Below are 19,077 nucleotides of genomic sequence, written 5' to 3' on the forward strand. Positions count from 1 at the left end.
ATATTGTAATTATTTGTGTAATTTTCTTATTTGCACTCTACCTCATGTATCCATAAACCAAATTTTGATTTCTCAAAGGAAGGAGATATTTTACTCTTTTTCATTTTCTATAGCAATAGAGAAAAATTACCAAGGTTCAATTCAACGTGCTATTAAATCATACTCTATTGTCTATTCTATTGCTAGATAACATCTACCAAAGTACAATAATTCTAGCTCTCATATAAAAGTTTCAAGATTGATTTTTTTTTGCTGATTTTTTTTAAATAGTAATTAATCAAAACTCATGGTAGACTAACTCTACTTCTTCATTTAGAAAGATAAAATTAAAAAATGATGTATTTTTTAAAAAATCATTAGAAAATATTGTTAATATTTTTATTTAAAATACATTTCAATAAATTTTAAATTGGGTGAAATAGCATAATAGAAAACGTCACTGGAGTGCTTACTTCAGCAGCACATATACTAAAATTGTAATGATAAAGAGAAGATCAGCATGACCCCTGCACAAGGATGATATGCAAATGCATGAAACTTTCCATATTTTTATAAAGAAACTGTGGTATATGTACACAATGGACTATTACTCCACCATAAAGAAGAATAAAATTATGGCATTTGCAGGTAAATGGATGGAGTTAGAGAATATTATGCTAATTGAAATAAGCCAACAAGCCCCAAAAACCAAAGACCAAATGTTTTCTCTGATAAGTGGATGCTGATTCATAACTGGGGGGTGCATTAAGGGAATAATGGAGGAACACTAGATTATTGTAGAGGGAAATGAGGGGAGGGGCGAGAACAGGGGAAGGAAAGATGGTGGAATGAGACAAACCACTTTACCCTATGTGCAGGTATGATTACATGAATGGTTATGACTATATCATGTACAGCCAGAAAAATGAAAGTTGTACCCCATTTGTGTGCAATGAATTGAAATGCAATCCGTAAAACTTTAAAAATAAATGAATAAAAAATAATAAAAATTTTAGGCAAATTGAAAAAAAAAGAATGAAAGAAAAGGCAGAATTCTACAGTTTGTTACTCACACAGTAAGCGAATAGAGTTATTCTCTCCCTACCAAAAAAGAGAGGGCAGAGGAATAAGAAGAGAATGGATAGAGAGGGAAAAAATACCTTAAAATCTAGGGAAAAGTGAGTTTTAAGAAGGAGAATTTCAAGAAGGAAAGAATATTTTTGCATCACTGAAAGAGAGTTATGCAAGGTAAAGATTGGATGGAATTCACTGAATTTAGTGACAAAGGGAAGTTTGATGATCTTTGCAAATGTTTCAGAGTACTGGGGATGGAAGCCAAATTGGGATGAGTGGAGAGTGGGGAAGAAAAGTGAGTATAGACCATTATTCTGAGAAACTGGTTCTGAAGAAATAAAGATAGAAGGGGATGTAGAGTCAAGTGGAAAGTTTTGTATTCTTCTTTTCCCTTCTGTTTAAATGGTAGTGAGTTGAACATTTTAAAAAATGAGCCAAAAGAGGGAAAAGTTGAAATAAAAATGATTGAAGATACCCTAAAGAAGACAAGGCATTCCACAACACGAGGGACTTTTTATAGTCAGAAAGTTACTTTGATGTGGCTGAGGAATGGAAGCAAGGACAGTTTTACCTTCAGCTTCTGCACTTCAGTTTGTAGTATGGAAGGTTTACCCTTAATATCTGTTTCCTCTGTGAAATAGGAAGCAGATTATTGACAAAGGGAATAAGGGTAAAGATATTTAAATTAATTGTGATAGTTTGAAAAATCTGCAATGAGAATGGGACAGGAAATTGATTAGGACCTTTAGAAAACTTTCTGGGCATAAGAAGTTCCAAGGAAGTCCAACTGAAGAGAGAAAACCATGAATTGGTAAAAATATCAGTTCACATGGCCAAGGGACTTTTCACAACAATGACTGGTATCTTGGATGTCAGACTGATAAAGAACTGGAGTTTGCTAGGTGGATCCTACAGAATGTCAAGGGAACAGAGAATTGAGGATTCAGCAAGAGAATTACTGACAATGCATATTATGTTGTCTGGTTAGAGAAAGAAGTGAAGATAAGGGAGAAGGAGACTAGGGAGGAAATGGGGGACTTAACAATCTGGAGCATGACTTAGAGGAGAGTGAGGAAATGAAGGATCTTGAGAAGGAAACCTGTTCTATGCTGTCATACTTGATTTAGTGTTCTATCCAGGGTATGGACTCCAGAATGGGTGGATAAAGTGAAGAGGAGGAGTTGCAACTTTCTCTACTAAATGCTAGTACATAACATAATGTCCGGAACATAATAAATTTCCAACATATATTTACTCAATAACTGAATAAAATGCTTTTCTTTCTGACTCACAGTATACAATACCCATTTCCCTCTTCCTCGCATTATTTCATCCATTAATTATAATTATGGCAAATGCTTTTAAATAATATACTATGAGATTGTATAACAGGGAATCCTGGTCTAGTTTGAGGGGTGAAGGTCAAGAAGTTTTCCTCAAAAAAGGACAGTTGAAATTAAATCTGAAGAATCTATAGGAGATAGTGTGGAGACTGAATAAGGGGAGCGCCTTACCAGAGAAAGTTCCTGAGTTCATTTGTTTTTCCTTTGGTGCTGGAAATCCCAGTGCCTTATATGTGCTCAGCGCACACTCTACCACTGGGCTACATCCCAGCCCTCTGAGTATCTTGAAGTAAGAAAAAGCTGAAAGTTTTCCAGCTGGATAGTAATGAGGGAGGAAGAGGGACGGGGCTGAAGGGGTAGGTTAAGGCCATATTGCATGAGGTCCTATATATGCTAAATCATGAAGTACATTGTGATCCATAAAACTTTACATGAAAAAAGTTGACTTATTGTTGTTATCAATTTATAAGCATCCATAGAATTATAATATTCTATGGCTTTGTGAGTCTACTCAGATTTGACAGTTTAAAGAATATATATTTTTTAAAAAAATCTCCTCCAGCTGCCTGCTGCTTCTTTTCTCAAAGCCTATTCCTTTGGAGTAAACAAAGAAAATATAATAACATTTCATAAACTACTATTAAAGTGCACTTTGGTCCTGAAAAAAAAAAAAAAAACAAAGAAAACCTCACTGGAAAAACTAGTGGTAGATAAAATAAGCATATACAATATTTTATGGGGATAAAGTCTTGTGAGAAAAATGAATGCTAAATCATTTACCAAGTGTAATACACATTAATAATTAAGAAATTTAAAAGACAAAGTACAGTAGAACATGTTATAATGTGATTTAAGCTATTTTAGAGGCTCAGAAGGAAGTAGTATTATATATATTGTAAGATTCGAAGAATGACTAGTAGTTATCCAGGAAAGGAAATAATGAATTAGAACATTCTATGAAGGAAATAACGTATGAAAAAAATCTATAGTTGAAGGACAGTAAAATATATTTAGTTAATAAATGGAGAATAAAAGATGCTTAGCAATTGGGGGACAAAAACAAGTGTGAGAAGTCCTTAGAGCAGGATCCTGTAGGGCCTCCAGGGTAGGTTTACGGTTTCAGAACATGTTGGTAGCCCAAACACAGACTGTTGGTATCTTAGGACCATTGCCCACTACTCTTCTCTTTCAGGGGCTGAATTATCTTTCCCAAAATCTCTGCAGAAAGAATCTGTATCAGATTCAACAATGAGCTTCAATTATGTAAGTTTTGAGGTAAAAGAGAAACAGAAGACATTATTTTTCCTTCTACCACATGTAGATTTTGTCAGAAGTAAGAATTCACAGTGGCCCTGTGGAATTTCTACCATCCTTTTAGAACTGGAGGTGGGGGTAACTATGATCATAACTGGCAATTTATAACACTTTTAAAACTCCTTGACTCCCCCAAACCTAGTGGACTTTGAAATTATATACAGTCTTTCTGCCTTTAAGCCTGTAGCATTGCTTAATTATGTAATTTCCTGAATTAAATTACTCTGTTTTACAAACTGAATCCTGATTGATTCAGTATTTGATTCAAATGGCTGGAGAGGAACAGCAGGATGGCAGGTGAGTAAGACTCTCCCGTGATTGTCTCCCCACAGAATTATCAAATTGAATAGCTATTCATGCATCAGAGTACTTTCCCAAGAGCTACGAAAACCATGTGAGAAACTACAGTGATTGATTTTAATTTAAGAAAAAGAAAAAATATTGAAAAAGGCAGAAAGGGAAGAGTCACCTGCATCACCCTTACCCCAACTCCAAACACTGGAGCATGGAATTTCCTTCTTTGCAGAAGGGAGAGAGAATGAAGTCTAAGCTTCAAACATGAAATCTAGTACCAGATCCAATGCAGTGGAACCCAGTAGGCAAAAAATCCACATCCCTTTCTACCTGGCAAATAGCTACAGACTGAGTTGTTGAAACTGCATTATCCAGGTGGCAAAGAGAGTTACTCTACAATACCTCTCTTAACCTTGGGAGGAAGAATTGGGAGAAAGTAAGACACAAAAACTAGCACAATATTTTATCTTGAAGCTTCAGTGAGATCTAGCACCAGCTGGAAGTCAAAACCCCCAGATGCAGAACAGAGCTTTCAGATGGAGCCTCTAGACCTGATCTGGCATCAGGTAGAGACCTACATACCAGTGGGATAGACTCAAATTTCAACCTACATCATTGCCAGTCTTGAAGTTCATCTAAGAGAACAGTATCATCTCCCTGACACTTTAGAGGTCCCCACAATTCTGAACTCAGGTGCAATCCAACATAGTATGTCGGTCTATGTGGCCAAGGACTGTACCACCAGTCCCCCAACCACAAACACTACAACTATTTACAGGTCCAGTGTTCACAGGTGGAGCTCTAGATCTTCTCCAGCACCTAGAAGAGACTTGTATTCCAGTGACATAGACTCATATTTGGTCTGTATCACCCTAACTTGTAGCATGGACCTTGGTGTACCCTTGAGACAAGTTCCTGTGGCTATAAGACCCAGGTGTGACCCTGTTCAGTACCTGTCTAAAAAGCCAAGAGCCTGCCTTTACCTATGTCACAGCTTGTGCAGCATATTTTGGAGTTAAATATCATCCACTAGTGCTAGAAATGCCAAATTTTGCCCTAGTGTTTAATGCTGAGCAGATCAAACTTAACACTGGGAAGATCCTAATGTTCCTATTCTTTAGGCTTGAATTTGAAATAGTCTCATACCCAGGTGAATATGCATGCTATCTATATGGTCTCAGTTTATTAGATTTCTATTCTAAACAGGGCAAGCTTTGGCTGGTTGCAGTGATTTTGAGCCACAAACTCATAATTAGCAGTAGATATCCCATAGCCCATAGAAGTGTGGACCAGGGTCTTCCCAGTACTGTGTTTATCCTAGTGAGCTTAGACTCAATGTGACTTGGTGGAAACAGGTACAGCATAAAAGTCTGAGGCTAGTCTATCCATGATGATTCTGCTCTGAGCTAAACAAAATACTTCAGTGACTGATCACAGGCCACTGAGCATGAATAAGATGTCTAGGTCTGCCCTGTCCCCTGGGAGATGCCTTTTAGGGAAGGTGACTCTTTTTAGGTACTCTCTTATTCATTTGTAAAAACACACCAGTGGTGAATTTGGAACAAACCTGGGCTAGGGTCACCCTCTTGTCCTGAAATAATTCAAACACAAACTTCAGGCTCCAGATAAACATAAACTTGGATGCCATTTGGTGTTAAAATAGTGGGAGCAATGTTAGTCTCAGAAAACAAGCAGTACACTTAGAATTTCAGAAGGGTAAAGACAAATGAAGCCAGATTAGGAAGATTGGAATAAATGTAGTGACCTCATCATTCAAAGCCCTGTTGATATTCTATACTAACATCAAGAGCTTATAAGAAACCATGACTTCACCTAGTTGTCAAATTAAGGCACCAGAAACTAACCAGATAGTAAACAGTATGGGAGAGCACTCCAATAGAACATTTAAAACATAATGTTTCCTTACAACCGCAAGGAAACTAAATGACCTTCAAGAGAACAAAAAGAGACAATTCAATACTTCAGAGAAACTTAAAAAAGAACAAAGAAACTGTTAAAAAAAAAAGTCAAGGAATTTCAAATTAGTGAATTTGAAAGATGTTCTAAGTATTTTTTTAATGAAAAAGGCATCAATATAGTATAGATCAAACAAAAGAGAATGAGTGAGCTTGAAGACCAGTTATTTAGAAACACATAAGAAAAACACACACCCACAAAAAAAGAATGAAGATAAATGAAGAACATTTATATGAACTTTGAACAGTATAAGAAGAGTGAATATTCAGGTTATTGAGGTTCAAGAAGGTCTAGAGGATATCAATGGTGTAGAAAGTTTAAAGAAAAAAATTACAGAAAAATTCCCAAATCTGGAGAAGGATAAAAATATTCAGGTGCAGGAAGATCAAGGGTCACTAGTCAGATTTAATGCAATTAATTATATCTACTCCAATTTATATTATGATCAAACTTTTAAAACAAAAGAAAGAGAAAGTTCTCAAGGCAGTTAAAGAAAAGAAACAAATAACACATAAAGGTGCCAATTTTTACCTGACTACAGACTTCTCAGATAAAATCTTACAGATAAGGAGAGAGTGGCATGAGGTTGTTATAGTATTCAGGGTAAGTACAAAGCAAAAAATATATAATGCACAAATAAAAAAATAAAAATGAAGAAAGCAAACACATTACTAGAGTAAATCCTTTAACCATGAAAGAAGACTATAAGAGAGTGTGGAGAGGGAAAAAAGACCTGAAATAAAACTGTAAAGCAAGTTACAAAATGGTTGTAGTAAGGACCTACCTATGATAATTACCTTGAATGTAAATGGAATGAATTCTCTAAAGACACAGAATGACTGAACACATTTAAAACATGTGTGACCATGTGTTGCTTATAAGAAATTTCACCTGTAAGAACACACACACAATGACTATAAAAGGATAGAATAATATATCCCATGTAATGGAACTCAAAAGAAAGCAGGAGTGGCTGAACTTAGATAAAATAAAATAGACTTTATCAAAAGTGGTAAAAAGAGACAATGAATATCATTTTACAATGATAAAGTGGTCAATGTTGCATGAGGACATTCAATTCCAACTATATAGGGACTTAATACCAGAGCACACAAATAACATAATATTATTAGACCTAAAGGAAGAAATAGGCTCAAATAAAATAATAGAATCAGAATTTAACATGCCACGTTCAGCCATACAAAATATCAAGCAGACAAAATTTCAACAAATAGCAGGTTAAATTGGACTTCAGTTCACATTAACTACATAGATATCTACAGAACATTCCAGACAACAACTATAGAGTGCATGTTTTTCCCGTAAGCACATGGAACATTCTTCAGCACATGTCACATGATAGTCATAAAATAAGTCTCAACAAACTAAAAACTCAGACTGAACATCTTCTGACCACAGTGCAATAAAAATAGAAATCATAACAGGAAACACTTTGGAAACTATACCAATATATGGCCATTAGACAACTTAATTTTGAACAAAGAATGGATCAAAGGAAATCAGGGGGATATAAAAAATTCTTGAAATAAATAAAAATGAAGATCCAACATACCCAAACCTATGGAACACAGCAAAATTTGTACTATGAGGGAAATTTATGCCAATTACTGCCTACAACAAAAAAGCATAAAGATCTCAAATAAGTCACCTATCACTGCAACTCAAGGAACTAGGAAAGAAAGAACAAACCTAACTCCATGTTAGTGGAAGGAAAAAGTAATAAAGATCAGACTAGAAATAAATGAAATAGAGCCTAAAAAACAGAGAACGATGAAACAAAGAGATAGTGGTCAAAATCGACAAACCCTTCACTAGACTAACCCAGAAAGAGATAAGACTCAAATAAATAAAATCAGATAAAAAGGGACACATTAAAACTGACAACACAGAAATATAAAGGAACATTACACATTATTAGAACAACTATATATCAGTGCATTTGATAACCTATAAGATGACAAATTCTTAGACAGATGTATATGAAGATTGAGTTATGATGTATAAAACCTGATTACATGGATAGCAAGTAATGAGATTGATCCATGATAAAATGTTCCACAAAATAAAACCAAGAACCAGATAGCCTCATTGCTGATTTCCACCAGATAATTCAGAAAACACGAATAGAAATTATCCTTGTCATTTAAAAAAATAGAAAAGGAAAGAACAATTCATATTCTACAAGATCAGCATTACTCCAATACCAAAACTATACAAGGACCAAGGACTCAAACACACACAGGCACACACACACACACACACACACACACACACATACACATGACCCAGATATTCTCCATGAAAAATAATGCAAACATTTCTCAACAAGATACCGGCAAACTGACCCCATATCACTTTGAAAAGATTATTTATCACGTGGGATTCATGCCAGGAATGACTACATAGTTGAATATATGCAGATCAATAAATGTGACATATTTTATCAACAGAATGAAGGACAAAAACTATGTAGTCCTCTAAATTGGTAGAGAATAGACATGTGACAAAATTTAACATCTCTTCGTGATGAAAATGTTGAACGAATTCAGCATACAAAGTATATACCTCAACATAAAAGAAGGCATTGATAACAAAATGATTGCTAGCATTATACTGAATGTGGAAATCAGAAAATATTTTTTTAAGATCAGATACAAAGTAAGGATGCCCACTTTCACTACTTTTATTCAATGTGCTAGAAGTCCGAGTCAGAGTATTCAGGCAAGAGAAGGAACGAAAGGGCATCCAAGTTGGGAAAGAGGAAATAAAAATTTCACTAGAGAAGGCATAAGCATGATCTTACAGAATTTCAAAGAATTCACCAAAAATTATTAGAACTAATAAATGGATTTAACAAAGTTTCAGAATACAGAATCAACATTAAAAAATCAGTAGTGTTGTTATATTCCTGTAGTAAATTATCTGAATTGGAAATTAAGAAAGGAATTCTATCTACGTCAATGCCAACAAGCTTAATAATAAGCTTAATCAAAGACGTGAAATTTTTCTACAATGAAAGCACACACCCACACACACACAATTGAAAGATATTCCATGTTCATAAATTGCCAAAATGTCCATACATCCCAAAGCAATTCAATGGCACCCCTATCAAACTATCAAAATAATGACACTCTTCCCATTATTAGAAAAAATACCTATAATTTATATGGAACCAAAAATATCCTGAAGAGTGAAAATCATCTTGAGCAAAAAGAAGAAGCAGGAGGTATTGTACTACCTCATTTTGTACAACAGAATTCTAGTCATCAAAACAATATTGTATCAGCATAAGAACACACACATAGAACAAGAGACTAGAGTCTAGAAGTCAACGCACACATCTACAGTCAATCAATTCTTGACAAATATGCTAAGAACATACATTGAACTAAAGACAGTCTTTATAATAAATAATGCTGGAAAAGCAAAATATCCACGTGCATAACAATGAAAATAAATCCTTGTTTCTCTGAGTTCTAAAAATTAACTCAAAATGGATTAAAGAATTAAGTGTAAGATAGGAAACTATGCAACTACTAGAAGAAAACACAGAGGGAATGCTTTAGGATGTTGGAATGGATGAGGATTTTTTGGGATAAAAACCCCAAATGCACAGGAAGTAAAAGCAAAAATAGACAATTGGAATTACATCAAAATAAAAAGCTTCCACACAGTGAAGGAAACAATAATCAGAGAAAGAAACAATCTACATAGCAGTAGAAAATATTTGTCACCCAAACATGTGAGAAGAGATTGATATCCAGAATATACAAGGAAATCCAAAAAATGATACCAAAAATTAAAAAATAACCTAGTTAAAAATTGACCGTAGACCTACATTAACATTTCTCAGAAGAAGACAAATAAATGGAGACAGGTACATGAAAAAATCCTCATTTTAATATTCATCAGGAAATTAAATATCCAAACCATAATGAGATAACACTTCACTCCAGTAAAAATGAATATTATTTTAAAAATTAAAAATCAAAACTTCTGCCAAAGATGTAATAAAAGGGATCTCTTGTACACAGTCATTATTCAAAAATGTATGGAGCTTCCTTAAAAATTAAAACTAGAAATAAAATAATGCTCCAGAAATCCCACTCCTGGGTATATATCCAAAGGAAATAAATTCAGTATGTTAAAGAGACTCTTCAGTCCCATGTTTATTGCAACACTATTCATAATAACCAAGAAATGGAAACAACCTAAGTACCATTAACTAACGAATAGATTTAAAAATGTAACACATACATAAATTGAAATACTAATCAGTCATAAAGAGAACGAAATTCTGTCACTTGTAGTAATTTGAAAGATAACTCTTCAAGCAAACAAAGATAAGTATTATACGATCTCACTCATATGTTTAATCTAAAAATGTTGATCTTATAAAAGGAACGTGTACTATGGTGGTTATCAAAATCTGGGGAAAGGTGGAACGGGGCAAGATTTCAATGGGTACTAAATTATAGTTACATAGGTGCAAGATTTTCTGATGTGTTGTTGCAATGTAGTGTGACTATAGATAATACTGAACTGCATATTTTGAGGAACTAGAAGAAAGTGCATTGAAAGTTTTAACATAAATAAATAATAAAGTTGAAGGGCATAGATATGCTTTACCTCATCAAAATATTACACAATGTAGACAAATATTGAAACATCATATGTGGTCCCACTATTATTTACTGTCTTTTATGTTGTCTTTTTATGTGCCAGGTAAAATTTAATTTTAAAAATTTAAAAAGAAGTGACTTGGTGAGTGATGATTTGTGTATGTTATAAAAATAAAATCAAATTCAATATATTTAACATTATAAATTTGTGTGAGACAATAAGTTAAATAAAGCAGAAAGAGGGATTGAGAATTCTACTATTTACGGAAAATTTTTAGTGGAAGAGCCATCTTCCACAACTCTGATAGCAACATCAAGTGCTCATAATTTTAAAGTTCTATAATAAGTAGTTAGAAGGAGTCAGAATTACAGTGTGCATGGAGTACTACTTGCTGAATCAAAAAAAATATTCCAAAGAAAAGATGTTTCAAAGTCAAGATTGAGATGTAAGGCATAAATGAAGGAGAATGCAGAAAATCATGAAATGGTGTGCCTCAGAGCTTTGTAAAAACTTTTTTCAAAATCTTTATAGTAAAGGAAAAGAGTAGAGAAATCTTCAGTAACAAAGTTCCAATAAGATGTTTCATTTAAAATAAAAATAAATGAAAGACTGATCTTAATAACATATATAGCAGTAAGGGTTTTACTTTCATAGCAAAACTACTGGTTTCTGGTACCCTTCAGGTAGACAGCATGATTTTAAGAGAAAGTGTCATGTGAAGATGGAAAGAAATATGTGAACCAGTCTTATGAATTATGCCTAAGAAATTATTTTAACAGTTACTTCTACATAGAGTAGAAGATAACTGAATTGATGCCAAGATTTGTTTTTAGACTTTATTTTCAGAACAGTTTTATATTCACATAAAACTTGAAAAAAGTATCAGAGATACCCCCACATGGCCCTTACCCCCACCAAATGCATATTCCTCCTCTTATCAACATCACACAAGGGTGTTAAATCTGTTAAAATTGTGAATTTACATTGACACATCATTATCACCCAAAGTCTATCTATAGTTTACATTAGTTTACTCTTAAAGTTTTACATTCAATGAGTGTGGTCATTACATATTTTAGTGATATATATCTACCATTACAAGAACATTTAGAATATTTTCACTGCCTCAAATTCCTCTCTGCTTTACCTATTCATTTCTCCCTCCACCTCAATCCCTGAAAATTTTTGATAAACTTTTTTACTGTCTCCATAGCTTTGCCTTTCCCATATAGTTTAAATTATACATTAGGTAAGCTTTTAAAATTGACTTAACTCACTCACTATCTTGTATTTAAATTTCCTCCAGGTCTATGTGAGTTTTAAAAAGAAATATATTTCCAAGAAGAACCACATGCATCTGTATATAAACTTTTTGAATTTTTTAGTGGCATTTACTCTCTTTTCTCTTGGTTCTTTTTAATTATACATGACAGAAGAATCCATTTTGATATAATTATACAAGCATGGAATATATCTTATTCTAATCAGGACCCCATTCTTATGGGTGTACACAATGGTGAGATTCACTGTGGCATATTCATATATGTACATAAGAAAATTATGTTAGATTCATTCCACTGTCTTTCCTTTTCCTATCCCTCCTCTCTTCCCTTTGTTCCTTTTTGTCTAGACTTCTAAAATTCTATTCTTCCCCTCTATCCCACCCTTGTTGTGGGTTAGCTTCCACATATCAGCGAAAACATTTGATCTTAGTATTTTGGGGGATACACTTATTGAATTCTTTAACTATTGTTTGAAGGTCTAAATTTTTACCATTCAGAAGCAGTGGTCAGAGTTTCCTCTGCCTCAAGAAGAATGTTTTCCCAGCACCAATTGGTAAATATCCATGAAGAATAATGCATAAGAATATTTTTCCAAAGAATGAATCCAGTGTACAGAAAACAATGGAAACATGTGTTCCCAGATATAAGGATCATTATCTTCTCAAAACAATTCCTCATACTTGGGACAAAGGACTTTAGGGGTCTAAGAATGTCTCCCATTCTTTCTGTTTCATAGAGAAGTTATTGGTTTTACTGGGTTGCAGTTCCAGTACGTAGTAATGAGTAGGAGATGGGTGTAACTTGTCTTTCTGTGAATAAGTTTCTATACCTCTAAGAGCCATAATGGAATCTAGTAGAATAGTTCATCATGTGCATGATGGATTATTTGAACTCACAGTAGGTATCACTGTGAAATGCTTATATTGCTTAAGAGATAATATGTGTTTTAATTGCATAATAATAAGTAAGAAGAATCAAATGGATACTTAAGGAAAAGTAATGCAAATTTCAGTGGACAACCTGTATCATAAAATCTCTATCATGTTTCTCTAGTGCACATAATTTTAATTTTCAATATTTTTTTATTTGTAGGTATTGTGATGATACTGGATTTTCATCAATGGAATGAATTTCACCTTCTGTGTGTGAGGGGATACATTTTCAGTACTTCCAGGTCAGGCCCATTAAACTATTCAATACATAATCCTTTATTTTTACTCCTTATTTTCTTCCTATCAATGCATTTCTCTATGTAATTATAGAGAATTATGGAGTCACAAAAGACCACGAATGTGGGTCTCTCAGTCGCCATTTTTAAGGATGACCATGCAGGCGTTCCACATGGACAGAATCATTGGCACTGGGTTGTTAGATGAGCATCTAAAAAAGACTCTGGCTATAAGATTAAGAATGCATTTTAAATGGACAATAACTGAGACTAGCTCAAATCCCTGGTATAATATAAGTTAGGATAAAAGAGAACATTCGGATGATACTAAACATTGTGAAAAGCTACTGAGAAACTGTATTAGGTTTCTAGTACTGCTATAACAAATTACCACAAAGTAGTTTACATAAAATCAGAAATTTATTCTTAGATTTATGGAGGTTAGAAATTCAAAATAAAGATGTAGATCGATCCTCCATAATCTCAGGTCTCTGCTCTGAGCTATCCTCAAAGCCATCCTTTGTTTTTATTAAAGATGGTTAATTCACTGTAGAGTTTCTCCATTGACCCATTTTCTACCTATGGAATCCCAGAAATTTGACAACCTTCTTCCCTTTTATCCTATCTCTATTCCCTTCAGTCCAAGTTGGAAGAATTTCTGTTGAGATAACTCAGTGACTCATGAGTTTCATGTTCTACAATAAATATTGAACTAGACACATCCTTGGAGTTTTCTCCAGAGCAAAATTTACTTTTTTTCCCATTATAGGTAGATTGAGAATTATTCAGTGTTCTGGTTCTTTTTCTTATTTGCTTAATATTAATAGTTTCTTCTTCAGTTTATTGCTTTCCTTTCATATTTTACTCTGAGCCACAAGAATAAAACAGCTGCTACATTTACATTTAATTAAAGTTTCCTAAGCTAAACATCTGTTATGGTTTATATATGAAGTGTCCCCCAAAAGCTCAGGAGTGAGACAATGCAAGAAGGTTTACAGGTGAAATAATTACACCAAGAGAAATGTAGCCCAGTCAGTGTATTAATATACTGATAGGAATTAACTGAAGGTAAATAGGGTGTGGCTGGAGAAGATAGGTCACTGGGGCCATGATTTTGTGGTTTACATTTTGTTGCTAGGAGAAAAGCCCTCTATGCTTCTTGATTGCCATATTCTGAGATGCTTTCCTCATCCACAGTCTTCCTCCATGAAGGAAATGTGAAGCTCCTATCTCATCTTGAGCCCAGAGCAATGGAGTCAGCTGTCTGTGGACTGAGACCTGTGAAACTCTGAATTCCAAGTAAACTTTTCCTCCTCTAAAATTTTTCTTATTTGGTCTTTTGGTCACAGTGATGAAAAAGCTAACTAAATAGCAATTGGTACCAAGAAGAGGGTTTGTTTCTGTGACTAATCTGACCATTTGGTTCAGAAGCCTTAGGAACTGGTGGTGTGTGGGAGGAGGAGTTTTTAAAAGTTTAAACATGTAGGTTGGAAAATTTTAAGAATGTTATAAGCAGAGCATGGTGGGAGAATCTGGTGGGAACTCAGAAGAACAGAATACTGATGGGACTGTGGACAGTAAAGACAGGGCTCATAAGATTTCAGAAGAGGAGGACTCTTGGAATTTGACATAATGGCTATTAGTGTTCAGTTCTGGCAAAGAAGTTGTTTACATTTGCCCATGTCCAGAGACTTTTTGTGAGGCAGAATTTAAAGATGAAGCATTAATTAAGCTGGTGGAAGAAATTTCAAGACAGCATAGAACTCAAGCAGTGACATGGATATTGCTGGCAGATTTTAGTCAAGTTTACTTTGATAATCAGAAGCAGAAAGCAGAACAGAAAGATTTGATAAACTTGCTGTTTGTTCAGAAAAACTGCCAGTAAAAGGGCTAAGTTAGATGTGATTGTTAAAACCACCAAAGAAATGCTAAGTACTTTGCACAGAAACAAGATTACTTGAGGGCATCTCAGAAATTGGCAAGATCACACTATTCTCAGGTTCAGAATATAAAGTAAAAATTCCTTTGAGAAGAGACTGTGGGGGCACCCTGCTTGCATGGAAGGGGCAGAAAGTTGTTTCACCATGCTTAGCTCTTCAGACACTCAGAGGCTGATGCAGCCACGGTCCCAGGTCCCTATTTATCAGCATTCATATTCCTATCAACAATATCATCAAGGAAATCTAGGTTTTTTTTTTTTTTTCTATAAAGTTTGTGAAAATCCTTCCAGTATCTACCCATATTCTATCCAAAAACCACCTCCACATTTTTTAGGTATTTGTTACAGTGGCAACTCATTTCCCATAACTAAAACCTATATTAGTTTAATATGGTTGTCCATAATGAATTAGACTAAATGTCTTAAAACAACAGGAATTTACTGTCTTAAAATTTTGGTGGTAACAGGTCCCAAATCAAGGAACAGATAAGGCTATGCTCATGTTAAAGGCTTTAACATGAGCCTTTAAAGGCTAGCTCTTGGTGCTTACTCACAATTCTTGGTGTTCCATAAGTTGTGGAACCATCACTGTGATCTCTGTCTCTGTCATCTCTCTTAATGATCTCTAATGATATCTTAATGATGTCTCCATCATTAAGTGGCATATCTGTGTGTTTGTAAGTTGCTTTTCCACTTTTTCTTTTTTTCTTTGTTACTGGGGATTGAACTCAGAGGGGCTTTACCAATGAGCCACATCCCCAGATCTTTTTAGTTTTTCATTTGGAGACAAGGTCTCACTAAATTGCTAAGGGCCTCACTGTGTCGCTGAGGCATTAAGGATGGCCTCAAACTTGCAATGTTCTTGCCTCAGCCTCCCAAGTCACTGGGATTACAGGCCTGTGCTACTCTGTGTGACTCTTTTTTCCACTTCTAATAAAACCAGTCATATTGGGTTAGGTCCTACCTTAAGTCAGTATGACTTCATCTTAACTCAATTGTATTTTCAAAACCATATTCCCAAACAATTTACCAGGTACCAGGGTAAGAACTTCAACATATCTTTTGGGAAACACAATTCAATTCATAATAGAGGTCAAACCAGAAAAGGTATAATTGATTCCATAGGTTTAATAACATGGAAATTATTGGGGACCTTGGCAAAATGTATAAATGCTATGTTGTAAAGGAATCAACAGTATTATATGACTAACATAAGGTATATTATCACAGTTATCTTACCCAAGGGAAAGAGAATCATATGTTCTTCTTTCCAGGTTGAAATCTCTGAATTTTATTTTAGAACCACAATTTTAGAGGATCTGGGAGAATGACTAGGATAGCTGTGTCTCAAAATAGTGATAAACATTAAAATGATATGTTTAGAATGAAAAAGACAAAATTTATGAAAATTTGATAGTTATTTTTGATAGTTGTCTCTGATACCTGATGAACTAGCATTCAGTTGAGAGATTAGGCTTATCTTGAGTAACTTCAGAAGATTGAATTAAATTGAATGTAAGCAAAGAATATTTCATCTCAATATGAGAAAGAATTCAATCATTACAGTTGCCTGCAAATTAAATGTGCTTATTTAAATGATAACAGCCTCTATGTGAGTGGAGAAGTTCTAACTGTGGTTAAATGATTGAAACCAGAGTTGTTACAAAGTGAATTATATATCATGTTTTAAAAGTAAATTATATTATCTTCAAGTTCTTCCAAAATCTCTATACTCTTATTCTCTTTTAATTTCAAAAAGTCAGATGACTCCTAAGTCTATTTTTAGCCCTAATAAATAACAGAGTATGTGCTTTGATGTGATAACAATTTATCTTAGTAATACAAAGATGATTCATATTAGAAAATTATATTAATATAATTTCTCAGATGCTATATATTCTAATTTATTGAATGTGGAAATAATTTTATGTATTTATTAAAATAATAATCTGATGTAACTATAAAATTGCACTAAATTCAACACATATTCAAGACAAATGCTCAGCAAACTAGGAAGAGAGGGTGTCATCCTTAACCTATGAACTAGATCTGATTCTAATCCAGATCCAGATATAGTAACAGAGAGAAAGAGAATTTTTTTCACCTATAATTATTTTCATTTTGTTTTACTCTCACTTTAATCAAAAAGCAATGCACAAAAGAGACATGAAATTAAAGATAAAAATCACAGGTGAATGCAACTTGAATGTCCTCACTGCCCTCCCCTGCCGCTTGAAGAATTTCAAAAACATGTTCTTTGTTTCTGACCCGTCTTAGTCTATTTTGTGCTTCTGTAAAGGAATACGCCAGACCAGGTATTTTATAATGAACAGAAGTTTATTTAGCTCATCGTTCTAGAGGTAGGGAAGCCCAGGGTCAAGGGAAAATCATACTGAGCCTTTTATTAAAGACAAAATAAAATTTCAAACTATTTGTTATGAAATGGATGAATAAGATATGGAATATTCATACCCAAGTTCTCGGAAGTAATTAAATATCGACCTAGATAGGAAGCCTAATATTCACCTCACAAAAGTTTAAAAAGCAATTGACAAATATTGCAGTGTTTTTGCTAGTCTATCAATGAAATTTTAAAACAGAAAATAATGATTACATGGATGTTAAATTAGTATTAGAAGGTTAATTGCCTCTGACAAGAATGAGACAGTGTGGGATTTTAAGTATTTTGTTATAACTGTGTTATCATTATAAATTAAAATGAAAATTAGAGACAAACATTGTTGTCGTTCATTAATGCTTGGTATATTATTCCTTATTCTTGTGTGTGTCCATGCAATTGTGTGTGTATTTGTGTATTTGTACATCAGTGGGTATGTATGAATTTAAATATAATTATACACATATAATTATACATAAATACATATATAAATACATATATATAAATACATATATATACATACATACATTTCAAAAACATATACATATAACTTAAAGGCAAATTGCAAAATCCTATAGGAGGTTGCTAACCTGAGATTTAGTCACATGGGAGCATGGCATGCTGACAGTGAGGACTGGATCCAAAGTGATTTCTATCCTACTAAAAAGAGAATCATCTCTGCTCTCATGTCAAGGTCTCATTTATGCAGATGTCCTCTCCCATAATGCACCCTAACAAGACTCCTGATTCCTATGTGAATATACGTATGTGTGTGCACACAGCCACACAGTGTTTGATCTCTCCTAATTGATTTTTATAAACTGCTATATTTCAGCAGTGACCAGAAGATATGTCTCCTGAAAAATCCTCAGTCAACTCTCACTTCTAGTCTTCACCCTTTTAAGATGCCTATAAAAATGAATCTGCAAAAATTCTCATCTCCTCATGACAGATGTACTACTTTCTCAAAGGGGGACAGCTCAGAGGTAAAATATTTTAGGGTGCTTTATGTTGTTTTGTTTTGCATATTCTTTGGAATTCTCATTAAGAACACTGAAGGTGAAGGGGAGCCAGGTGTTATAAATTATGTTACTGTTTTTCTCAGAAGTACTCATAAATTGTTCTTTAGTAAATTTCCAGAGAAATAAAGTATACTAATTACTAATTTTCAAATCCAATTTTCTTTTTAGATATATTAAATCAAGAATCTTAACTTTTTATATTTATGTATTAGAACTGGAAAATTTAGACAATATTCATAAGTCAATAATTTGGAGAGAATCGATAATTACTAAGTAAGAAAATATTAGCTCACTTTATGAGATATTAAAAAATGTCAACTAAAAGACAAAGGCAGTGGTGTACTCCTGTTATCCCAGTAACTCAGGAGCCTGAGGCAGGAAGATCATAAGGTCCCAGGCAGTTTTGGCAATTTACTAAGACCCTGTCTCCAAATAAAAATAAGAGAGGGCTGAAAGTGTAGCTCAGTGGTAGAGCACCCCTGAATTCAATCCCAGCACCAAAAAAGTCAGGTAAAACATGACACTGTAACAAACTGTGAACAGAAAATGAGCTAAGGGTTTCAAAAAGGCTGATAAAAAAATCACAGTAATTCTAGTGATGTTTTAAAACATAAAATCCTTGTACTCATGGCATCAGGA

At 33.9% G+C, this 19,077-nt stretch overlaps 1 non-coding gene across 1 annotated transcript; it reads left to right on the forward strand.

Moving 5' to 3' along the window:
* Positions 1–444: 444 nt before the first annotated feature.
* Positions 445–551, forward strand: LOC124968211 (U6 spliceosomal RNA). Its single transcript, XR_007105648.1, has one exon. It is a non-coding gene; the product is annotated as a U6 spliceosomal RNA (small nuclear RNA).
* Positions 552–19,077: the final 18,526 nt, after the last annotated feature.

The sequence above is a fragment of the Sciurus carolinensis genome, chromosome 1 (assembly GCF_902686445.1).
Source record: "Sciurus carolinensis chromosome 1, mSciCar1.2, whole genome shotgun sequence".
In the NCBI taxonomy this organism is placed as follows: Eukaryota; Metazoa; Chordata; class Mammalia; order Rodentia; family Sciuridae; genus Sciurus; species Sciurus carolinensis.